The sequence below is a fragment of the Marmota marmota genome, unplaced genomic scaffold (genome assembly GCF_001458135.2).
Source record: "Marmota marmota marmota unplaced genomic scaffold, marMar, whole genome shotgun sequence".
In the NCBI taxonomy this organism is placed as follows: Eukaryota; Metazoa; Chordata; class Mammalia; order Rodentia; family Sciuridae; genus Marmota; species Marmota marmota.
The window spans coordinates 24,989,409-25,016,607 of NW_026000101.1; positions in this window are offsets into that span (position 1 = coordinate 24,989,409).

Genomic DNA, 27,199 nt, shown 5'->3' on the forward strand with positions numbered 1-27,199 from the left:
TGATTTTCAATATGTGTTATTTTCCTTACTCAGATAATAGTTTTGTTTCTCTCTTGTCTCTTTCTTCCTCACCTGATGGTTTAATGTAGTAGATATGACATGAACTAGACCAAGCTCCCTGTTCAGAGATTGGCTAACTGCCTGGCTTTCTTGAGTCCATCAAGGGTCACATTTTCCCCATTCACTTACTTTCTCCTTCCTTCATTCCTTCCTGTCTTCCATTTTGGTTGTTTGCATCATTGACCCACAGCTGTTTCTAGTCCCCTGTTTCCATACTTCATTCTTCTCTGCACATTTCAGAAATTATTATTCAGCATGGTCCATGAGAGCTCATCTCTTTCCTTTCACAGGCAGCATCTTTCCAGCTGGCACGACTGTCCTGCGATGTGTTTCCCTCTTGGTCTTGGTGCACCACTGGTGCCAATTTCTGTTGGCAGCTCATTGGGTGACCATTTGATGCCAGCCCCTTCTGATGCATGTGGGGCCTGAGTGAGTGGCCCTGAACTATCCCAACTGCCTCCTCTACTCCTGGGGCTTACCAAAGTTTTCTGTAGACCAGCCTAGTCTCTAATCTTCAGAAGATTACTCCATGACTACAGATGGATCTTTATCCCTCATGGGTTTTGTCCTTTCTGAACCACCACCGAGCAGAGCCATGTGAAGAAATTAAGCTGTAAAATGCCTATGAAGAATCTAGTTGGTGTTTCAGAGTTGCAATTGAAGTTACGAAAGGCAAACATGAATGTTGATTATATATATATATATATATATATATAATTATATCCAAAGGAATAAAAGCCAGGTAAAAAAGAGGAAAAAATGTCTGATCAAAACACTTTACAATAGTAAAATAAGTGTTTGCAGATGTATATTCAAATTGTTAAGGATATATGAAAGATGGAAAATTGTTAGAATCTCAGTGGATAAGAAAGACAATTCTATTAAAAATATAAAGGACTAGGTAGAAATGGGTAGAAAGTTATTATTGCTATAACTGTGTACTGTTTTACAGTAAAATTTAATCCAAAAAAGTAGGAGTACATTCTAAAATAACAGTAGTTTAGTATAATAAATACAAAAACCAGTAATATAGTTTTTTAATACCATTATCAAGTATCATGCCTCATACATAGTTGTATGTACCATACATTTTTTCATTTATGTGTGCCATACATTTCACAATTTCCAGCACTATAGGTTTGCTTATACCAGCATCACTATGAACCAGTGATTAATGTATTGCACTATTACATCACAGCAATCACAATGTCAGTAGGTGATAGGAATTTTTCAGCTCCATTATAATGTTATAGAACCATTCTCATATTTGCAGGTTCATCATTGACTGCAACATTATTATGTTTCCTGTGACATTATCTTAATTCAGTAAAGGCTATTAAAAACAAACAAACAAAATTTCAATGGAATCATGGATCAGCCTCAGGGATAGAACAGAAAACTCTAGGGAATGAAGCAAGCACTGCACTGGGCCATGGCATTTAATTCATGAGCCATTGACTTTATGATAATTTTACAGTTTCCTTCCTCAAATGGATCCAAATAATATTAGAAAATATGGGCAAATGAATAGCAAAGTATGTGTCAAAAATTATATGTATTTGGGAGTATATTTATAAAATATTGTACAGAATTTTCTTCTCAAAATAACCTGTGAGAATAAATAGGTATAAACCTTTGAACCCTTGTGAGTCCTTCAACCTGAGTAGCTCAAAGACTTTCGTTGCACCTATGCACATAGTTTGAAGTGACCAGTCATTGGGTACAAAATCTACACCACCACTGATCATTAATATGTACAAAAATTCATGTATAACAAAATAGAAATATATCTTGATCAGCTCACATGAGATGAGAATAGTGCTGGAATAGACATAGTTTCTTACCCACAATGTTAATGAAGATGTTATTTTATGGGTTAGGAAAACAAAGTTAGCAAATATAACTCACAATCATTAATGGAAAGACTTCCCCTCAGAGAGGTGAGTAACAGAGAAACCTCACTGAAACATAATACTGGACTGTAATAATAATAAAAAAAAAAGCATAGAGCTATAGAAAGTCAGTAACTTAAGTATAAGAAATACTACCTTAGAGATGCCCCAGCTCCTCTCACGGAGAGTGGGGAGCACAGACAAAAGAGATAACATGGACAGTGGATACAGAAATTAAAAATAAAGAAAAAATGACCTACGGAAACCTGTAGGTTTCTTATTTACGGAGGAAGTCTGATTTTAATTGACACAGAGTTGGAAGGGTCAGCATCTCAGTAAAAATAAATCTACCAGGGTAAAAGCATTCTGGGGGTGGCTAAGTGTGAAGCCCAAAGCACCTTCACCCACTGTGGGCAATTCTGTACCACAGAACACATTGGCAGGTGAGCACTCAGGAGCAGAGAACTGTCCATGTGCTGCTCATGCAGCTCATGCAGCTGTGACCCCAGATAGGGGAATTGGGAACTCACAAAGGAAGTTACTAGAAGCCAGCAAAAAAAAATTCCCAGAGTGCACCTGAACCAGAGAGAGTGAAACAGGCACAAAGAACATTTCCCCTGGACTTTTCAGCCTCTGCATCCCAAGGGAAAAAAATCCCACAATAGCTGGCGCCCCTTAAGAGCTATTGTGAAGAAGCTCACTGCAGCCAGACAAGCACATCTGCACTATAGGGGGAATGCTTAGATTACACAATTCTTCAGCAATGCTCAGTTTATTCTACCCCATACTGGGAGATTGGAAGCTGAGAGCTACTATACTTGGCTGACTTCTAGGCAAGGATCATAAGGACAGTGGCCAAAAATACAGAGTCAACAATTAATATAAAGACTGAAAATGTATCTCTGCCAACAGATTTGATCACCACAGAGGAAGCAAGCCCTCTATCTCTCATTAGATATTTCTTTTTTTCTGTTTATTTTGTTTTCTTATCTCTGTTGTCCTCAATATTCTGACAATTTTTACTCATTTTAAATGTTAACATTTTCAAACATTATTTTATATTATCTTCACTTTTTATCACTGCATGATTTTGTGTGTATATGAAGAAATAGAAACAGTTAAATGAAATCAATAAGAACTCCTAGAAATGAAAGATACAATCAACCAAACTAAAAATTCACTTGAAATCATCACCAACAGATTAGACTGTGTAGAAAATAGAACTTCATCCTTTGAAGACAGAACTTCAGGCCTGGAAGACAGGGTACATGAACTTGAGTACCCAATAGGCAACAAAAGAAAGAAATGGTAGAACACAATCAGAATATACAAGAACTCTGCGACAACATCAAGTGACCAACCCTTAGAATCACTGAGATAGAAGAGAACATGGAGATACAAGCTCAAGGCATTAAGAATACTTCAATGAGATAGTAACAGAAAACTTTTCCCATGTTAAAAATGAGAGACATCCACATATAGGAGTCACACAGGACCCCAAATAGACTAGATCAGAAAAGAAGCTCGCTAAGATGTGTCATAATCAAAATGCCTAACATAGAAAATAAGAAAATAATATTAAAACAAGAAAACATCAGGTCACATTTAAAGACAAACCAATAATGCTCACTCTGACTTCTCCACTCAGACCCTGAAATCAAGGAGGGCCTAGAATGAGATATTCCACCCTCTAAAAGAAAACAATCACCAGCCAATATTTCTATCCCTAGCAAAGATCTCTCTCAAATTCAACGAGGAATTAAAAACTTTCCATGTGAATGATAAACTAAAAGAATTCATGACCATTAAACCAGCAATATAAAGAATACTCAAAGATAAGGGGACACACACAGGAACTCAAAAACAAATTCCAAACCTTCCAAATAGAGAAATTTCAATAGAAGAGTAATCCATTAAATGAGAATCAAGACATTATTAAAGATGGCAGGAAACCACAAAAACATATTCATTCTAACACTGAATATTTTATGATTATGTCATTAATAGCTAATATTTATTGGGCATTTGTTTTTTATTAAGCTTCTCCTAAAATAAATATTCAAAATGCTGAAAAAACCCTCTGAGATAAGTAGTATTTTATTTGCATTTTGAAATGAGGAAATTGGGCATACAATATATAAGTCACTTGCTGAAACTTACACAAAAACTCCAAGCAGTCTGATAAAATCTTGAGGACAGAACTGGAGTTTTACCAATTTTTGTATACCCTGTATTATCTGGAGTGCTTCTTCTCTTTAAATTGTCACTTCAAGATCATGACCTAGAAATGTGTTGGGTGAGTTGATTCATGATGGATAAATGAATATTCTCCAAGTTGACAGAGTGGTCAAAGACATCCAGGCAGAAGTAATCAGAGTCCAAGCAAATGAAAACTCTCTAAGGCTTTGTTCCACTGATGTAGATGCATACTAAAAACATGCTTATTATACATGGAAAAGGAAAGACTTATATACAAAAGCTTCAATAAGAAACAAAAATACCATGAAAAATGCACACAAATTGTTTGCATTTGAAAAGACACAGGGGAGAGTTTTAATCTTTTTTTGGTTTATGGACAAAATCTACTGAATTTAGACTGTCTGGACTGCAGTGTGAATTTGGGATAGAGTCAGAATTATGCTCAGATTTTAATGATCATGATGGTTGTGGACTGTGACAGCTGATTAGCTGAAGGGGCTTGGACATGGGGACTAGAGTTTTGGAATCAATTCAGTGGCATTATTACGAGACCTTTGCCATTACATTGCTCAATTCCTGAACCAACAGTAGATTATTGTCAAAGTCTGAGCCAGGAAGAACTTGGACTATAATAAATGCACAGGCCAGGATTTATTTGGGTGATGAAAGAAATAAATGATAATGTAAATTATAGGAAACACATTAATTTTAGCACTATTCTACAGTTCAGCCTGTATGATTACAGTGGGACAAAGCCAAAACTAATAGTTGTTGATCAAATTGTCTACTTTTACTACTAGGACTAATTAGCATGGTGATCAATATTAATGCTGACTTTAACACTTGAAATAACTTGGTTCTGTTTTTCAGGACTAACAAGTGCTAATATGTTTGGAACAGTTACTAATTATGGGGGCCCAAGGAATTTTTATTTGTTATTAGCAACATTGTAATCAAGAAAAATATTTCTGGATAATAAGCTTCAAATAGAGGTCAAAATTATAGTATGTCAAAATGCTTTGAAGGGCATTTGATTTATGGATAATGGATTCAAAGAAATATGCTATACATCCCCTAGACCATCATATAATGAATATAACAATTACATTTATCATCCTAACAACAGAGTAAATATGAAATATCTCTTACTCTGCACTTTATAGAGAAGATATTACTTTAATTCAAAATATTTGATAAAGATAATATAATTACACTTATTCAAACATGATGACTTTAATATTCTGAAGTAAAATTTTATTATTCCAATGTATTTAAAATACAATTCAGAGAAATGTTGTCCCTTTTTGTCAGTATTCAAACATACATACACATTTATTGTTCATATTCAAGAAGGTGTCTGAACTTATAAGTTCTTCAATGAAAAACAATAAAATAAATTAACTTGGTTATATGGAGCTTTGATCAAATCTTAAAAGTGATTCATATATTTCCATAGCTAGAACACCACAAAAATTCTTGAAGGATGCCAAAACTAATAAACATTCTAGTAACTCATGAAACAATAGCAAACATGATTTTTTTTTTCTCATTGAATCCTTTACGACAGTAATTGACATGGCACTGAGGTGATTTCCTCAGTACCTCCTGAAGGGGCAAGTCAGACCAGACATCCTTTAGACTTTACAGGTGGGATAAAAGGCTGTGCATGGCAGCGAGTATTTTGGAAATGAGAGAGAGTTTTAAAAGGGTCAGTTTGAGGACAGTGTAAAGTCACAATGCACGAGTATGAGAAGTTTAACTCAATGTGCCCGAAAGTCTGTCCCAGGTAACTGTACTGGTATTGGGAGAATTTTTCCAGACATGGTTCAGCATATGATGCTCAAACTACAACTTACACTATTTTAGCTCATACGTTTTCTTAAACATCTTGGCCCTAATAAGGTACTAAAATCATAGTCCATTTGGGGAGTTTCTTCTTAATTTACTAAGTGATATCCTAGCAGATTAAAACAGTTCATGTTGCCCCTTTCCTCTAAAGGAAACTCTAAAAACTAAGAGTCTAAAATATCTTAATTTGTAGCCAACAGTGAATAAATGGGGGAATCTTGGTTTTCTTTCTCTTTATTGTTCTTGGTTTCAATCTACCCAAGCATTCCATTCAACACTTCCAAGTCTTTTCTTTCTCCTTGTCTCAAATTGTTAAAAAAAAAAAAAAGCTGCTATCCAGAATAAATTTAATATTAGTGATTTAAAACAATATCTATATGAACACACACTGAGTATATGGACACAGGTATCCTGTTGGAATCTATCCAAATAGGCTAAAAATAATGTCTGTCTATTTATGCATTAAATGCCAATAGTCAATCAAGCCCTTGTGTTTTATTCCAAGGCGTCTTTGCATTTTAATACTTCATTATTCCTGCTGAATGATAAATTTAGTCCTTTATAAAAGAAACTCATAGATCATTAATCAAAGCAGTTCTATATCTGGGGATAGAAGCATCAATGTTTGGGATAGTTTGGGACCTTCTATGTATCCTTGATTTAGATGAACATTTGTGTCCTTGTTATAACCTTTATAATAAACTGGTAGTAGTAAGTTAAAAAATCCAGCATTTGCTTCCTGTTTCACATAAAATCATAAGAAATGTTGAGGTGCTTGACTTGTGCCTTTTTAAAAAAAGCCAAATTGTTTCTTCTACCTACAAAGGGAGTATAAATCTTTGTTGCCCACTCTCTTCTTCCTTCATAAACCACAGGCAAACATATGAAATTCTCTTCTTTTATTATAGTCTATCAAAGGCAGGCATGTAGTGGGGAGGACACTGAAATCGATACCTAAGGAGTGGATGAAATTCGCTGCATAAATGACCTATTAAGGGTAGAGTCTGAAAATATCATTATATGTTATAAATTAAAAACTTGGTTCTTGTAGAAAAGACAGAATTATAATAATTTACATAATAGAACAGTGTGACCAGAGTCACAAAACTCTATACCTAGCTTTTGTAGCAAATACACTTTTATTCCCCCCCAATGGTATAATTGAACTCAGGGGCACTGAAAAACTGAGTCACATCCCCAGCCCTATTTTTTGTATATTATTTGGAAACAGAGTCTCAATAAGTTGCTTAGTGCCTGACTTTGGGTGAGGCTGGCTTTGTACTCATGATCCTCCTGTCTCAGCCCCCTGAGCTGCTGGGATTACAGGTGTGCACCACCATCCTCAGTGCAAATACACATTTTTAATTCTATTTCATTATTAAAATATTTTTGGGAGGGTGGTCCTGAGAACTTGATGGATATTGTACATTTAGTTCCCCTAGATGACTTGCATAATGGTTGTCTCTGCTTCTGTGCACCTTAGTTTTTCTTTAGGGTAAATATCATTATCAAAGGAGATACTGGAGGTTTAACCAATTGAAAAGTTAATTTCTCAGTAGAGACCTGTGTGGAAGGTTATGAATGATGTTTCATTCCTCCTTGAAGTCTGACTGTTCCCCCTTGGAATGATATTTTGTGTTTTGACACTTTCTAGAAGTCCTTACACTAAAGCACTACCATATGAGATAATATGAGCCTTCTTGCCTGGTCCCCTGTCTCTTATAGTTGAACAGAACTAAACACAGTGATGCTTCTAATCTCTAGGGTATATAAAGAACTCAAAAAGCTCAGCACCAGAAAAACAAATAACCCAATCAACAAATGGGCCAAGGATGTGAACAGACGCTTCTCAGAGAGGATATATAATCAATCAACAAATATATGAAAAAATGTTCATCATCTCTAGCAATTAGAGAAATGCAAATCAAACCTACTCTAAGGTATCACCTCACTCCAGTTAGAATGGCAGCTATTATGAAGACAAACAACAATAAGTGTTGGTAAGGATGTGAGGAAAAAGGCACACTCATACATTGCTGGTGGGACTGCAAATTGGTGTATCCAATGTGGAAAGCAGTATGGTGATTCCTTGGAAATCTGGGAATAGAACCATCATTTGACCCAGCTATCCCTCTCCTTGGTCTATATGCAAAAGACTTAAAAACAGCATACTACAGGGACACAGCCACATCAATGTTTATAGCAGCACAATTCACAATAACTAAACTGTGGAGTCAACCTAGATGCCCTTCAGTGAATGATTGGATAAAAAAAAATGTGGCATATATACACAATGGAATCTTACTCAGCAATAAAAGAGAATAAAATATGGCATTTGCAGGTAAATGGATGATGTTGGAGAAGATAATGCTAAGTAAAGTTAGCCAATCCCAAAAAAACAAATGCCAAATGTTTTCTCTGATATAAGGAGGCTGACTCATAGTGGGGTAGGGAGGGGGAGCATGGGAGGAATAGAAGAATTCTAGATAGGGCAGAGGCGTGGGAGGGAAAGGGAGGGGGCAGGAAATTAGCAAGGATGGTGGAATGTGATAGACATCATTATCCAAAGTATATGCATGAGAACACAAATTGGTGTCAACATGCCTTATACACAACCAGAGATATGAAAAATTGTGCTGTATATGTGTAATAAGAATTGTAATGCATTCCACTGTCATTTATTTTTTAAAAAGTCAATAAAAAATAAAAATATTAACACAGTGATGCTTTTTTTATTTTATATTTATTTTTTCCAACTTTCCATTCCCCCTGGACAAAAACATCTCTGACTGTAAATTTTCAGTAGTAGATTCAAGAATCAGAAAATTCGATGTATTTAGGAAACTGGGTCATGTTATTCAAAGGTATTGGATGTGTTACATGCTTCCAATTGTGTTTTTGTTATATATAATTTATTTAATAGTTATGATTCTACAATATAGTATTACATGATTTTCACAAAGCTATAATTTTTCTTTTAAAGGAAAGGAGAGTCATTATGTTTATCCATGTATTTACCACATGTAGTACTTTTTATTGCTTCTTATGGATCTAATAATGCAATTCTGCTGGTAGCACATTCTGTCACCTTTTGTTTAGGTAAAAATTCTTTCCATTACAGGTTTATAGAAATCTGTGTCTAGCATATAATACCAGGGTCTTCTGTTCTTGCAGTTTCCAACAGAAGTCAGCTGTCATGAATATTATTATGTATCATTTTTTCCTTTGGTTGTTTTCAAGAATTTATCTTTATTTTTGGTTTTCTTTTGTATTATCTTTCTTGAGGTTCACTGAGTTTCCTTGGCATATAGTTTTTGTGTTTCTCCCCAGTTATAAAATTTTCGTACATTTTTAAAAAAAATATAGTTTCTGTCTCATTTGCCCTCTACATCTCTTTCTGGGATTCTGTTTACATATATGTTTCTCAGTTTAATGTTGCCCTATAGGTCAGTACAGTTTCTCTTTACCAATTTTTCTTCTCTGCTTTTCAAATTGAATGATTTATATTTGTATGTTTTCAAATCCACTGAACCTTTCTTCTGTTGTCTCCAGTATCTTTTTAATCTAATCCAGAAAATTTTATTTTTCAGGTGTGATCCTTTATTAGAATTAGAGTTGTATTTCTTTGTCTATGGCCTAGGCATACATATTTTTATACTAATTCTTTTTTTTTCTCCCCCGCCTCCCCCCCCCCACCCCGCACCAGAGATTGAGCCTATGGGCACTTAACCACTGAGTCACATCCCCAGCCCTTTAAAAATATTTTTTGCTTATTTTGTGACAGAGTTTTGCTGAGTTGCTTAGGGCCTTGATAAGTTGCTGAGTCTGGCTTTGAACTTGCTATTCTCCAGCCTCATCTTCTGGAGCCATTGGGATTATAAGTGTCCTCCACTGCTCCTCACTTTTATACTATAATTCTTACACAGAGAACAGGAAGGGAGAAAATAGTACTCAAAAGAAATCAATAGCATTTTAGACCTTGAGAAGGCGCTGCCCCCAAAATGGACTTACTAGAACAAAGCACATTGTAGCTACTTTTTATAAGAACTTGTTTAAATTCCTTGGCTGATATTTCCAAAATATGAGTTGTTTTGATATTTGTTTGTGTTGATTCCTTTTTTCTGGCTTGACAGTATTTTTCTGTATTTTGTTTTCTGATGTATTTATTGCATGCTGAACATAGATAATACATTGTAGAGAACCATACCATCCTCTAAAACTATGGTTTTCATTGTAGCAAGTACATGATTACTATGACCTTGTAGAGGCATGGTTTAACCCTTTGAAGGATGAGTGGATTTTTGTATTTGATCTTAATCTTCCTTACCCTAATCTTAGAGCAAGTCTAGTCCTTTAATAAAATATGTATTCTTAAAATATGACCCTGTTTTTATCAGTGGAAACTTGAAGATATTTCCCAAGCCTCTTTAACTTGATAATATTCAAATTCCAAACAAATTCCTCTGTGAAGGATAGCAACTGTACTTTATGTCCAGATTCTGATGGGTTCCTTGAATATACAATTCAGTAGTCTTCAAATATTTGAAAATATTTCTATGTAGATTTAGATTCTCCCCACCTGGTTGTAATCTTTCTAGTATTTAATCATCTTGGTTGCTAGCTCCTGCTCAGTACGTTGACTCCTCAAGTAAATAAGGATATTTTCTGTTTTTAAGTTCAAGTGACCTCTTCTTATGTGGTTGAGTGCTTTCAGGAAAAAGAAGCCAAATTAGCATAGCCCTCACCCTGTGTAATTTTCTTCTTGGGAAAGTTGAATTACCTGTATTTTCTCCCTGCTTTTGTTTGCTCCCCAAGGCCTTTAAAGAATTGTTTAAGTTTTAATATTTTTCCAGAGTTTATAATTGCTATTTCTTAGTAGATTAGTATAATACCAGCTACACTGAATTTAGAACTAGAGTCCCAAGATGTAAAGTTTTAATTATCTTGGCTAAGTAAAAGTCAAAGCCTAGGCCTATTCATGTTTGCATTCCCCATAGCATCTGAAACTGCCCTATTGTGCTAATAGCATCAGTAAATGGTAGCTGATTGACAGTTAATTAAATCTGTGCAATTGAGCAACATCAGAGATAGTGACACCACAGAGCATACCAATATCATCATAAATTTATGATCCACCAGCTTTGAGAAGATCCAAACATTTCCTGATAATTCCACTACATTTCTGTTTTTGACTCATTACCTTGTTTCTATAATGGCTACCTCAAACTTTCCATGTTTGTAAGAGCTCTGACAACCTCACTTTATCAAGGTTGCTGACCCCACCACTTGGTGATCCAACTGCATAGTCAACATCTCCATTTAAAGGTTTCAAAAGAAGCACAAACTCCACATGCCTCAAAACCCCAATCTCATAATTTCTCCCCCCAAATCATTTTCCAGTTACTTCTGACTTCTGTTATTTTCTGTTAAATATATGCCCTAAATAGTTTTCATGTCTATGAAGTTCTTTCTGTCACTACCATTGCCACCTTGGTAACCAGTACTGTTGTGGTAACTACTGCAGTAGGTAAGCATTCTGCTTGACAATTTTCACCCCTAGCACCAATGAGCTATAGCCAGAGTGAATAAAAATGCACACATGACTAAGACATCCACCTTATGAAAATCCTTTAATATTGTCCCACCTTTATAAAGATGATCATGAAAATCCTTAACCTTATCAGAACCCATGCTTGTAAGAACCCAGGTGGTCTAGCCTGTGCACAGCTTTCCTGTTTCAGAACATTCAACCACATTGATTTTAATTTCTCATGCATACTGTGCACTGTCTAAAATTATTTTCTCCATTCTTCAATACATAATAAAATACTTAAATATATAATGACTGCATTAACTGGCACTATGCTTGGAACACCAGTATCTAATAGCTCAAATTTTGTAAACAAGAGGTCTTGGTGCAGTGCATATTTAGCAAAATTCATTTAATTTATCTTTTGGTTTTCAAAATAAGAGTCACTTCCCCAAGTAAGCTATCACTGATGCTCCTTGCTTTAGAATTAGTCCTTTTATTATATGCTCTACTATCATACTTTTTCCTTTCAACTTATAATTACATATGTAAAGGTAATTATTTGATTAACATCTATCTATATAACTAGACTAAAACTCCATTAGAGCATGATCCATGTCTGTTTTTTTTCACAAATTTATACCCAGAGCCTAGCATAGTCTCTGTTACAAATATACTCAAAAATGTAAAATAAATTAATTTTAAAAATAAATTTTTTTTACTTTTTTAAAAATATTTATTGGTTGTTCAAAACATTACAAAGCTCTTGACATATCATATTTCATACATTTGATTCAAGTGGGTTATGAACTCCTATTTTTACCCCGTATACAGATTGCAGAATCACATCGGTTATAGCTTGAGAAAGATTCCACTTGCTCCCTCCTTGGTATATACACTATGGTTTTCAGCATAGCAGTGAATCAGGCCAAGAAGCAAACAGACACATCCCCAAATATTTGCATGCAATAGATCACTTAGATAAAATGAAGGAAATGAAAAGAAAAAAAAATAATAAATTAAAGAAATAAAAGAATAAATTTAAAGAATAAAAATTCTTGAATAAACTAAAGAATAAAAATTCTTGAATAAATTAAAGAATAAAACAATAAATTAAAGAATAAAATTGAATAAATTAAACAATAAAATTAGTTATTCATATTTTTTTAGATGCCTACTATGTGCCAGTCATTGTTCTATGTGTTAAACATGCATTATCTCATTTAAGTCATTTGATTATGTGAGGCTGGTACTTTGTTAAGGCCATTTGTCATGTTATGATAACAAGGTTTATTTACATTAAGTCACTTACCCAAGATCATCTAGTTAATAAGAGCTGAGACTCAAACATAAGATTTTCATATGTAAAGCTGTCACTCTTATTGTCTAATCTCCACATCGATTGTGATTTTCATCTACATAATGTTTCAGGCAAATCCAATTCACAAACATACCATATTTTCCTTTATCATTTATATAGTTTTCACAATTTCATGGGATACAGGCTGTATATGTGCAATGAATCAGCCTTTGGGAACTCTATCCTGGTCAATGTAGTGAAACGATCTTCACTTGTCAAAATAAAAATGATAGGCACTGCCAGAATAAAAGCAACAATGTCTGATTACAGTCTTTACCTCTGTGATGCACATTTTAGAGTCTACAGGATTCCCCTGAAATTATAGCTCTCCATGTTTCAGTGTTTCAGTCTAATATGTTCTTTATTTTTACATTGGCAGCATGTTCTACATAAGACAGTTTCTATATTGATAGATCTTTGTCCAGGGAGTCCCAGAGAGTTTTTCCACCTTTCATTAAATAGGCAATATATATAAATCTCAGATCATGAGTTAAGGTTGTCAAGAAATGTCACTTTCTTTGATCTTTCAATGACAAGACAATTTTTTTTTCTTCTTTATTTTTTTCTTTCTTATGGTTTAATCTAATGGGGAAAAATGTAAGGTTAGTCAATCTGGGATAAATTCATCCATTTCACCAAAGGTTTTCAGTCAATTCGAAGTTTTCCCTATTCAAACTTATTATTATTTGTAGTATTGGACACTGAACTCTGAGTCACACCTCCAGACTTTTTATTTTTTATTTTGAGACAGGGTCTCACTAAACTGCAGAGACTGACCTCAAACTAGTGATCCTTCTACATCAGCTTCCTGAGTAGCTGGGATTTCAGGTGTGTGCCACTGTACCTGTCTCCCTTCCGATTTCCCTCCCTTATATCTCTAAGATACAAACATATAAATCTTAAGGGAACATGTGAAATCTACATTCTTGAGGGCCTTAAGAAGCATCAAAATATCAATTTAGGTACAATATAATGATATGTTGTGATTCTTACTTATCTATTCCATCTTGATATTCTTTAACATTATCTTACTTGGTGGTGGGCTGCTGTATGTTTCCATCTGCTGAGAATTCCATGTTTGCATATATTTCATGGGCCCATAAAATACAATCCCTGGCTTATTTCTCTTAGCATGATATTCTCCAACTCCAACCATTTACTGGCAAATGCCATAATTTTACTCTTCTTTAAAGCTGAGTAACATTCCATTGAGTATATATACCACATTTTCTTTATCTGTTCATCTATTGAGGGACACCTAGGTTGGTTCCATAGTCTAGCTATTGTGAATTGAACTGCTATAAACATTGATGTGGTTGCATCAATATAGTATACTGATTTTAAGTCCTTTGGGTAGAAATCAAGGAGTGGGATAGCTGGGTCATATGGTGGTTCCATTCCCAATTTTCTGAGAAATCTCTATACTGCTTTCAATTTGCCAATCCCACAAAACCAAAGGCCAAATGTTTCCTCTAATATGCAGATGCTCTTTCACAATAAGGGGGGAGGGGCACTAGAGAAGAATAGTGTTACCTTAGATTAGGTAGAGGGAAGTGATGGGAGGGGAGGGGAAGGGTCGAGGGGTCCTGGGTATAGGAAAGATAGTCGAATGAAGCAGACATTATTATCGTATGTATATATGTGACCACATGACCAATATGATTCTCTGCAACATGTACACTCAGAAAAATGAGAAAGTATATTCCATCTATGTATGATATATCAAAGTGCATAAATGCATTCTTCTATCATGTGTAACTAGTTAAAACAAATTTTAAAAATTTTTTAAAAATACTGGAGATGGGGAAATCAGTTATAGTACAAAGAAGGTTGACCACGAATTGATAATTGTTAAAGCTGGGTGTTGAGTATGTGGTGGCTCACGATGCAATTCTATTTTCATATATGTTTGAAAGTTTCAGTAAGAAAAAGGTGTGTGTGTGTGTGTGTGTGTGTGTGTGTGTGTTAAGTGTATGACTAAAATCACTGAAGTAGAAATAAAATTCTGATTATTAAAAAAAGATGTAATCACTGGTACTTTATCATGATGAAAATTCTCTCCAACCTAAGCTCTCTTCCTCACTGCTTCTAAATCATTCTTGGGATAGGGGCAAAGAAATAATTGATTTTTCTCAAATATCCCTTAGGGCTACTAAACACTATCTGAAATTGTCTAAGGATCTTTGTGTTAACATATGAGATAATAATTTTTATACTATATCCCTCTTATAGATTGAATTTTGTTTCTGTCAAGGTTTAAGTCCCAGTCTCTGGTACCTGTAAATGTTATCTTATTTGAAAATAGGTTATTGTCATGCAGAGAATAGGTCCTTATCCAATATGACTGGAAGACTGGTATCTTTATAAGAGATAACATAAAGGCAGAGACACACAGGAGATGACAGCCATGAGATGACAGAGGCAGATGCCGGAATGGTGTATCTACAAAGCCAAGGACTGGTGTCCACCTACATCTTCTAGAAAGAGGCAATGGCCTAGGTGTTCCACTCAGGGTCTCAGAGAGAGCTCAGCCTTGCCAGCACCTGAGTTTTGGACATCTAACCTCTGACTGAAATGAGTCACCTTGTCTTGGTATTTGTTACAGCAGCCTTGGGAAACCACTGCAGGTATCAATGCTGTGCTGGCAGGAGGCTGTTTTTCAAGACTTTACCATCCCAGGTATTCACCCAGGATAAGGTGCAGAAGTTACCTGTGTTTTCAAAACCCATTTAGTATCTTATGACACACTTTAACCTGGGAAGAATCCTAGAGAAGAAGGGATAAGAAAATCATGGTACAAGCCCCTTTTGTGACACATACAATAAGCTGTAATTCTCTTCCCTTTGGCTCTATTTAAATTTCAATTTGAGGTCTTCATTTAGATTTATAGAAAAATATAATATTAGATGACTTATTGTATCAACCTTGAAACAAAGGGGACAGTAAAGCACAATGTCCCTTAATGCCAACTTTCTATTCCCCAAAACCTCACTGAGTTAAGGAGACAATGGGAGCAAGTCTGGCTAAAAAGTCTAGATACATATTACCTTGAAGGACAATGGCTTTTTCTTAGGCATACTGGGAACAAGGATAAGGTAATCTGTCAAAAGCTTCTTTCTTTCACATACAGAACGGTTGCTTTTTGGGATGCAAGAAGCAAACTAAGCCAGCTAATGCTAATGATGTCATGTCAATGCTTCTGCAGCCTAAGATATAAAACCCCTCTCTTAGTGGGGATGGGTGTGGAACTAAGGGCACTGTAGAAAGGATAGATGTTACTCATCCAGCCAGCAGACATTGATCAAAACACTCTGAGAGAAAGGAGGAACTATTTGGCAAAGCGTAATGAGGGACAGAGGAGAGGTTCTATCAGCATGTCACCACTGAAGTCCTCTTGGAGTAGACTCTAATCTCCTGTTAGCTTTCCCCAATAAATTACATGTCTCCCATGCCGTCTCTGCCACTTTCTTTGGCCTGACTGAAATATACCATATTGCTCTAGCACAACTGGACTGAGGATAAGATGCTTATTTTTCTCTCTCTATTGATTTTGCATAGACTTTATTCCTTGAATCTCTCAGGACTCTGATCTTGTCATTGAAAACTAAGTTTCTTACAACTCAAATGCCTGTTCCCTCAAATTTTTGTCATATATTTTAAAAGTGTACCTTGAAAACTCAAATTATGAGAATTTACTTTTTTACTTGTGTCTTTCTACTTAATCATCTCTTTCCCAGATGCATGGACTTCCATGGGAAGATAAAGAGTAACTGAAATTACCATAAAAAGAATCTTCTAATAATTTTGCAAAACATTATGTCATCATTTGCAACATTGATTTGGAAGTCTTTAGAAGTCATCCTACTTGGGAATTTGGGTTACTGATGGTGTCCATGGTTTCACCAGTTCTCTTCCTTCTGGCCATCAGAACCGAGCATGTCCCTGCAGCCAGTACTCCCTGAATAGTGGCATTGCACTTGGTGCAGTAGGAAAATGTTATGAGAAATTAAAGTGTTCCACTCTCTGTCTTAAAAAGAAAATAGAGAAAGCTTAAAGGAAAGCCTAAGTTTAGAAGTAAAGTTTTAGATTGATTTTACATTTCACGAGGGGTTTTGTTGTATGTTGATTCTATTTAAACTTTAAGCTGGTATTAGACCTGGGATCAAGGATTACCTGGTTCTTGATAGTTACCCATGGCATCTCAGCACAGTTACAGCTCTCTTCTATGCTTTTTTCTTTTCTCTGTTTTGCAGAGTATAAAATCACAGGTTCTGTATTTCAGATGTCTTGCCAGGTTAGTTTTTATTAAGGAGAATATAGCCAGCTCAGGACACCTACCCTGAGCATTTGTGTGTGTGTGTGTGTATGTGTGTGTTGTCAAGAAGCTTCAGCTCCACCTGTCTTAACTACCCCTTGGAGGAAGGTTTTCTTTAAAAATGTACAGACATATGTGATAGGGATCTGATCTTAGTTAATTTATTGTTAACTTGTGTATGTCATATCCATCTTTGGGGCTCATTGTCTTTTTCTGTAAAATGAAACAGTCAGTATAATTGACTGAAAATTTAGCTAAATTATTCTTCAAAGTCTCCCAAAGGTTCTTTTATAACAAGAAAAGATACTTGGTACAGACATCTTAATATTTTAATAGGCAGACTCCATTCTTCATAGTGCTCAGATACTGATTAAAGATGCAAAATTCATGGAAATTAAATCTTGTGACTCTTTGGGAAATGGTACCTGCTAACTGAGGCCTACAGTAACATCCAGGTTTCGATTAAAGATGAGTGCTTTCAGCAGGAAAGAGGAACCATGAGTCCCCATGAATATTCCTCCACATCAACACAGAAGTATTCTCATGTTGTCTACTCGCAGTGCTCTAAAGTGGTCACTGTTATTTCTAGTTCATAGATAACAAAATGTGAAGTGACTTGCCCAAGTTCTAACCTTTGTGAATTAGAAAACTCCATTTAAATCTGAATTTTCCAATTCTAAACTCAACTTTGTATCATATACCAACTGACTTGCCTATTATTGACACCTCTGCATGCTAAAAAAAAAATAAAAAAGAAAAAGAAACAAAAGAAAAAAAAGGTACCCTCTCTCTTGTCACCTGCTAGATCTGTTCTGTTGTTAAGTGTTACTGATTTGATTCCACATTAAAACTACCTCACCTCTCAGACACTGTTTCTTTATTCATAAAATGGGGATAATTACTGCTGGCTCCTAGATACTTCACAAGAATAGTTATAGGTTTAATTAGAAAATGAGCAATAGTTTTAGAAATCTCAGTGCATCCTTGGTTATTAATGTCCTGAACTATTTTCAACCAATTAAAAAGAAAATCTATTTTTTTTCTTTTTCCATTTGAATCTTCAATCATAGTTTTAATTGTATACTTCACACCAGTCCCTTCTCAGGAACCCTATACAGACTCTCTTTTTTCCCTTGTGGAAACTTACTCTTTAAAAGAGAAGTGGACTCAATCATTTATACCTTTATTTGTACTTCCCAGTGAGCTTGATCCTTCAGAATAGTTTCTCCTTTATGTAAATCTTTGAAGAAATTATCCATTAAAGGAATTTAGATATTCATGAGGAAACACAGGAGAAGTATATGATCTTCTTTATTCCCTAGAAATTAATGTATATTTCTACAAATAGCCAAACTATGTTTCTTTTTATTTCTCCATTTATTGTATCAACTGTGAATAAAGTAATATTCAATGATAATCAAAAATATTTTATATCCATGCTTCACCCCAATTATAACAGCCAAATCAAAAAGAGATAGTAGAGTATTACTTTTATGTGTAATTCTACTTAAATCATGTTAAGCTCATTTTTTCTATAGTTCCAGAGCTAAGACTACAGTGAATACATATAAAACCTACAGTAACATCTGTCAGTTTTGTTTATCCCGTATATTTTACCCCTCTTCTTATGGTAACAGACCCTGCCCTTCCCTCCTTATAGGGGGTGGGTAACTCAGGTTAAGCCAACTTGAAGATTACAGTTCTGACTTCTATGGTTGGCTCAGAGAGTAAACATGTGATCAAGGGAGACCAATCAGAATACTTCCTTGCACCATTACACACACACACACACACACACACACACACACACATATCACACATAAGAATTTTGTTTTATTTTTATGGTTAGCAATTATAAGATTATGATTCCAGATTTGCCAGGAGCTATGTTCACTTCAGTGTGGAGAAGCCTGAGGATAATCGTTCACTGTCAGAGGGAAGTGAGGGTGATAGGGGATTAAGACCATGGTTCTGGGGTTATTTAGCTCCTATTGATTTTCTTTTATCAGGCTGCTGAAATAGCATTCCAATAAACGTCCCTTCCCTGCTCTTTTTACATAATTCAAGTTTATTATCTGTCGTTTACAGCCAAGAATGCATTTAACACTGTGGCATAACATTGTAGAATAAAATAATATTGTAAATTATAAGCAGGGTTAGATAAGGAAGTGAGAAAATGTAGTTTAAAATGGGGAGGAAAAGGAGCCACAGGGAAAAAAGAAGATAAGTAGGTAATAAAATTTTGTTTATTGCAAGTTTCTTTTTAGATGTATATTACATGCTTGAAAATGTAAAATGCTAAGGGAATCATGACAAAAAAAGGATTACCATTTCTGGGAAAATTAGCTCTCCTCTGGTACTTATGAATATCATTTAATTTCAACTTCAACCTTATGAAAAAGTTATAGTTGTTTCCATTTTATATGAAAAATAAATCTGAAATGTAAGGAGAATAAGTGTTTTTTCCAAGATCACATGGCTAAGATGTACATGGATCCATATAGATATGGAACAAGAACTAGATGGCAGGTATGTATGACAAACCTAAGTTTTTTTCAGCATACCACATAGTCTACATGGAAATAATGGGAAATTGACAATAATGGACCTAAATGAAATTATTCTGAAAGTAATTTTGGCCAGGATTATGAAATCTGAAAATATTAAACATGTAGAGCACATTTAAAATCATTTGGCCTTGTTCTCTCTAGTCAAGATTCCATAAACACTGACACAGGCGGTCAGCTTACCTCAGATCTCATAACCCTCTGTTAGGGGTGGGTTCACGCATCGATGGTCTCCCAAGGTCTCTGCCAATCTCTGTGTTCTTCTGATTTCACAGCATGAGAATGCCTTATGTCTTCCATGCACAGCAATGCCAGTAAAACTGCAAGACGGGATACTTTAAAAATGAACCTTTTAAATTTTATTCTTGGATATTTGTATGAGCAGAATGCAAACGGTGTCAACTCCATTATCTCCTGCACAAAATGTTCTATTCTCAAGGCCAAATCAGGGATAGGAAATATAGAACTGTGTCCCAAGTATCTCAAGGGCAGCTGGCCACTTCTATTTCTAGATCCCAAACACCTGCATTTCTCAAAAGCTGGTGCCGTTTCAAGAAGAGACGTTTGGAAGTCATCAATCCACTGCTTACTTACTGTGGATTTGAGAACCTTGAAATGTCAAGTTTTAGCTCAAGGCCAAGTTGAATTTGTGAGCCCTCATACTGATGGGTGATGAGATCATTTACATTGGATTATACCTCTGGTGTGTGAGCAATTTAGTAAATGATGAATACAGTGGGGATTACTGCAGTACATCTGCTGGACACTTTTATAAAATAGCTCTCTCATCTCACCTCCTAGGTGTGCAATCTTCAATCAGGAAACATATTTGAAGCAGGAAATCAGTTCTCTAGGGCTGTATCATCTGCTCCTATCTCTTTTACAGAGTGTAATTTTGTCCACAGCCACATCGCAAAGCAGACAACCATAGGACAATGATTCATGGCCAGATAATAATGCAGTCTGAAAAACACCATCAAAGTGTGGCAGGCCATTGGCTGACTATTGTTAGAAAATGACAATTAACATTTCGCAAAAGGAAAAGAAAAAGACACACAACACACACACAAAACTGATTATTTTTTCCCACATTGAAGAAGTCAGACACTGAGCTAAATGCTTGGAATTTCGTCAACTCTAATATGAACATGTCTCTGATCCTTACTGGGATTTCAAACCAATTGTGATGATAGGCAATTTTAATGTGATAAGTACTCTGAAAAGTTAAATATGAATGTTAAGAAATAAATGATAAAATAATTTAATATGGTCAAGATTACTGTCCAGTTTGACTCCTGAAGATGCTTCATTTAAGCTGACCCTTGGATTGGTCAGGTGAATATTGAGGATGGTCAGATTAAATGCTTTAAAAGACTAATGACATGTGTAGGGTTAGAGCTGATGTAAAATCAGGACAGTGAGGACAATCACAGGGAGCATTCATCCAGGCCATGGTCATATTGAGTCCTACTTATTTACCTTTGTTGGCACAATAGGATTATTTGAGTGACTTCTATTGGGGGCTTATTAATTCATTAATTTCTTTATGCATTCTGTATTGAGGGTTCCATACATGTTTAGAATTATGAGATTTGGTAGTTCTAGGAGTTGAAAGCTAGATTTTATCTGAATCCCTTGTACTTTAAATTCAATGGTTGTGTCAACTAGGATTTGTGTTTTGATGCTAATAATTGAGATATGATGACAATGTCTTATACACAGGGTTTATTCTCTTTGGGAGAAATCTAGATATAGCCTGCTGTGGAGAAATAAAAGTTCTCTCTGTATCTCTCTGAACCTTTGTCAAAACCTTAGCCTCTTGAGTCACAGACATCTGTATGATGGGTACAGTGAGTTCATTTCCCTAGGAATATTACTCCTTACTTGTGGGACTAAGTTCTGTAGCCATTTGTCTCCCTGACTGCTCTGATTTAAAAGAGCCAAATGCTTATGATCTAGACCAAGTCCTTAAGTTAAGACCAAGATGTCAGGAAAATGAGAAATATCTCACTAAGTGTTTCCATTTTAGAAGAGATGAAGCCAGACCTCAGAGACACCTTTTCATCATAGAAGTTGTAAAATATACCCAGTAGTTTTTCTTGCCCCTAAAAGGATTTGTTTATTTATATTCTAAAAGGTCCAAGAGGGAATTCAGGAGTTTTTCTCTCCCATCTCAAGGGGATCCTTATCCCATCTACAAAAACTCTTTCCTCTCCTTTGGATGGAGTAAGGGAGTGTTGTCTGTCTTCTGAGCACCAGTGAAGGAAAATCTATTGTCTGTTTCCCACCTGTGTATTGTCCAGTAGCTAGCACAGGATCCTTGACCTGGTTTTTACCAAGTAACACCAGGGGTGAGATCTGGGGCAAGAGAAATGGGGTGGTGGACAGGTATTTTGAGGTAATTCATAAGAACTCAGTCTCTAATCCAGAGTCCTTTGTATTCATGTGCAGGATAAAAATCAATAAATATAAATATTAAAAACTCGTTTCAGTTCAGAACTAGGATGTTAGTATCAAGGGACCATCGCTCTCAGGGTTCTTCTATCTTGCCTTAGCTTGTGACTCCTACTCTCAGAGTTATAATATAGCTTCTGGGGCTCCAGTTCTAGGCAAGAGGAAGGAGAAAAAATAGAGGGAAAAAAGAAGAAGTTTGGGAGTCCATCTCCCCAAACCACTCAGATTTGATTGATTATCCCCATCTGCAAGGAGGTTGCAGAATAAAGATTATTTTCCTTTGAACAAAATGGAGAGGATCCAGGTTACAATGGATAACACCAGTCTGTCCTGCAACCATATACTTCAAGAAAGACAAAAGTTGATGGGAAAGCAGCATTTTTTTAGTTCAAATTCTTTATTTTCCTAGGAGTTTTAAGGCCCAGGCAGTTAGTAACTTGATTAAGGATTTAGATAATTGTAACAACAAATATTGCCCTCCAAGGGATTCCCTCTACAAGGGTTTTCCAGCTTCAGCTGCAAACCCCCATATTTTCAAGTTTTTGCTAGTTTAGCAGTAAAGGTAATATTTTTATAAGATTATCTGTTAGTAGAGTATGTGTATAAAATTCATACATTATAGTAAATTTAAACATTCAGAAATTGGCAGTTATTTCTGGGTTGTCAATGTTTCAAACAGTTCTATTTCTAACATAGTTTCTCTTAGATCACTTATCATTGCAATCTTGAAAACTATATTAAGAAAGACACTTTAACATCTTTGAAGCATGAGTTTGGCTAAATTGTACATGAAGCTAAAGTCCAACTTGCTAGGTATTTTTGAACTGTGTTTGTTGATGATGTCATTTGAGAAACATTTTTTTGGGGGGACATATCTTTTGTCAGGCATGTTTTAGATTCCTACTTCATAGTACACACCTTATACCTAGTGTCAATGAGGAAGGACAGTGGACATGTTAATAAATCCTGTGCTCTTCGAACAGGTAGGATTATTTATTGATTTAAGTCCCAAACTGTCTCTGGAACAAATTGTTTTACTAAACTGAATAAAATCCTCCAAAGTGAGTTCTTATTTGAAATATGTATCCTTAAGGCATTTTACCCTTAATATTACTATTGTTTCTATTCCAACATTTAAATTAGGATTTTGATTAAACCATTCATCTAATAACCATGCTACATATTTAAAAGTTAAAAATATGACAACCTGGCTGGGTTGGGGGTGATCAAAATTATTCCCAACAGTCCATTCTTCATTCTACTAAAATCCTGATTACTGACCTAAATATATAATCAATATTAAGTGGTTTAAAACGAAAGGCATAAGGAGGCAGACTGAATTCCAAATCTCAACTCAACTACTTGATCATAATATTACAATCAAGCTATGTAATAATTGAAAGTTACTTGATCTTTCAAATCTTTTGTTCAGAGAGGGGGTTAGGTACTGACTTGAAGGAGAGGTTGATGAGAGAAGTGTTATGTTTTTCAATGGGGGATTATTAAAATATATTTACTATGTTTTTTGGGGAAATTAGAAATAATATATAGAAAATGCCTAGTAGAGTGCTTAGCACATAGTAGGGCCTCACTAAAAGGTAGCAATTTTTACCATAATTCTATTCTCTCTTCTTTTTTCCCCTCTTCTTTAAATAAATATTACAAGTACAGTTTTATCACATCTTTCCCCTGATAAAAGAGTTACAGACATGCAACCTCAAAATGTAAGTCAAAGGGGACATTTGTAAAGACAGAGATCATCTGGAAACTAGAGAGAATTTGGTGAAACAATGTTTGTTCAACTCTTGGACAAAACTCCTCTTCCATCTTAGTGCATTTATCACTTTCTGTAGCTGTTCTCAGTTCTTTCTTCCATTTCTTTGCTCTACTTCTTATTTTCCCCTCTCTTCATTTATCCTGTTGCAACTATTTCTTTCAAAAGCATGTCATTCATCACTGCTTTCTTGGAGTTGAAAATATTAACAAAAGAAGCCATAAAAGTTGGAGAGGGTGTGTGTATTACATTGAAAACCTTTGTTCTGTCTGCCAAGGCTGAACAATCCTAACTGATCTTAATCTGGAAATCAAATTGCCTCCCATTTCTCCTCATTGTGTGGCAGTGTTGTCTTTGGCATGGTTTGTGGTCTGAGTGAAATCTTTAGAACCAAATAAAAGTCACCTCAGACAGACTATTATCTATTATCTTTGTCTCTTTGCGATCCTATTTTGGGCCTTTGCTTAAGGTTACACAGTCTGAAAGTTAGTCAGATATTTTTATGACAAAAATGATATGATTTTGAGCTTTCCTGCAAGGGTGACTGGAAAGCAAATTAGGAATTTGGCTTCCTCATTAACTTGCCCAGCCCTCTCTTGCCTTGTGACCTCAGTAAAGGCATTCAAGTTTCTATCTTCACCTTTCCTCCTCAGAATGAGTGAATAACAAAGGCTCACAGGGTTGTTAAAAGGAATATATCACCTTATTTTTGATAAGTGCTTTAAAGGCTTAATAAAAGCAAGGCAAGAGAAGTGACTTGACTGACTTTTACAGTTGCTCTGGGATAAAAGTTCATTACTCCCAGTGATACATTTGAGCTACTTAAAAACATCTTTCAAATGATTCTTTCTGAAGAGCCTGAACCTTTAGAAATAAGCCAATTTCATACATATTCTTTTAGTGCAAAAGCATTTTGAATAATTAATACTTTTACTTCCTCCTTCTGCAAAAATTTGAATTTGATAATGAAGATAAGCCTTCTTACTAACTGTTTTGTGGGTAGAGGAGTTAGACTGACTCAAACTCCCTCAGCTCTTGATTTTGCTTTCCTTGGCACAGCTGCTCACATTCAGGGAGAGGTAGCTTGAAGAAATTATCTTTCTTCCTTTTCATAGAGAAAAGGAAGGTAGAAAGTCAAACAAAAACATAGATGATATTGCCAAAGGGTTTTTTTAATTAAAATAAAAAGAAGGTGGTAAATTTGCCTCATTGTGTTAGCTAACTTTTGTATTGAATGAGTACAGTAATTTCTCTTGTGTATTATATAACAACCCTTTTTTCTCAAACATCCAAAAATAAGTTGAAAGTCTTTACACTGGTGGTAATTAAGGTTGAAGAAAAAAGGGTCAAATTTGAATTCAGTGCTTATAGACATAACAAATTTAACCTTCAAGGATGTTCTTTCCACTTATTGGTTCTTCTTGGCTCTTTAAGCCAAAATAAATTCATTGAAATGTTTTGCAAGATAATAATGATATAATTTGACAAGTTAAGGGCTTCCATTTGATGCCTCAGGCTTTCTGAGTTAATGCAAAATGTTCCCCTAAAGCCATTAATTTTGTCTCCAGTCCTGGAGCCCTTTGAAGATCTTTTCGTCAGCAACCCTGGAATGAAGCAACTTACTTGCTTCTTTCAAGGCTCTTGGGGCTAACAATCTATTTAAGGAGGTATCTCTAAGTAACAACTTTCACATCATAATATTACAATCATGCATTAGAGGGTGATTTCCCTAATGATGTATTACTCAAAATGTGGTCCTAGCCAGGAAATCAGCAAGGGAGATCATAAAATTTAATTTAACCTTTTGTTAATTTAAGGGCTCCAACCCTCTCTAATTTATTTATTATGTATGAGAAGGAGGAAGTGACAATAAGCTCAAAAGCTATAAGACCTGCATGCATGCTATTTTATTCACTGTATTCAGAAAATATACATCACCAATGGAGCAAAGAAAAAATATAAAAGCCCCAATTAAAAATATTTGAATGACTCACACAGCAAAAGTAGTGAATAGAAACTAATGTAGAATATATCTCATGTCCAAAAAAAAAAAAAAGCCTATGGTCTGTAGATAGGAGAAGAACAACTCAACAAATACTATCTCTAGTCATCTTATGAAAGAGTTTTAGAATAACATAATGCTGTTTCATCTATATATTAAGGGATAAAAATCGCTTCTTAATTTCAGAATGATTCATAGGTAGTATCTCACCAGTCACTCATAAACACCATCATGTGTCCATCATGAAATGATGATCATCCATTCCAGGACTCATTCTTCCATCCATCCCTCTCAGTTGAAGAAAAGGATCACATTGTTACACCTCCATTATGGCCGATTATGCTTATGTGATACTCCATGTAAAGATTCTAGCACAGTACCTGGCAAAGAGTAGTAATTACTCAATAAGTGTTAGCTATTGTGTTTTGCTAATTGCTATTTACTGTTATGTCAAATATGAATTGCAATTGTTAATAGTAATATCACCTTAATTAGACTAAATGCTACTTTTAAACTTCAATTCAAACTTTACTTCAAAGATGGTAGTCACTTCCAATTACGAAGGGTTCTTTTATAGTACCTTTCTGTAAAATTCAAATGAAGACTTATGACATCCAGTTATGTAAAAAAATCAATATTAAATGCTATTCATGCATTAAATACTGGACTTCATCTAATAGAAAAGAGTTTTAATCTGAATTATCAGATGAATTATCTTTATGTTTCCACTCAGCTTTGCAAATATATACATTATTTCTTCTTAAGGTTCACTTGAATTTCTTGAGCTTGAAGTGTGACCCAGTAAGTGTCATACCAAACACAAAAGTGGCTGTTCAGAGATGGTGTCTTTGAAGCCTGGTGTGCATTTTCAAAATGATTCTTACCTTTAGGAAATAAGTGATTGCAGAAATCAAACTTAGTTTTTGCGGTTGTTGTTTTGTTTTTTGTTTTTGGTACTGGGGATTGAACAACTAGTTATATCCCAGCCTCCCCTTTTATTAATTTACTTTTAAATTTTGAAACAGGGTCTCACTAAATTGCTTAGGGCCTTACTCACTAGTTGCTGAGGCTAGCTTTGAATTTGTGATCTTCCTGCCTTCAGCCTCCAGAGTTGCTAGGATTTATAGGTGTACACCTCTATGTCCAGCTAGTAATTCAGTTATTTAAATGTACTTAGAAACTTTTTCTCCAAATCACA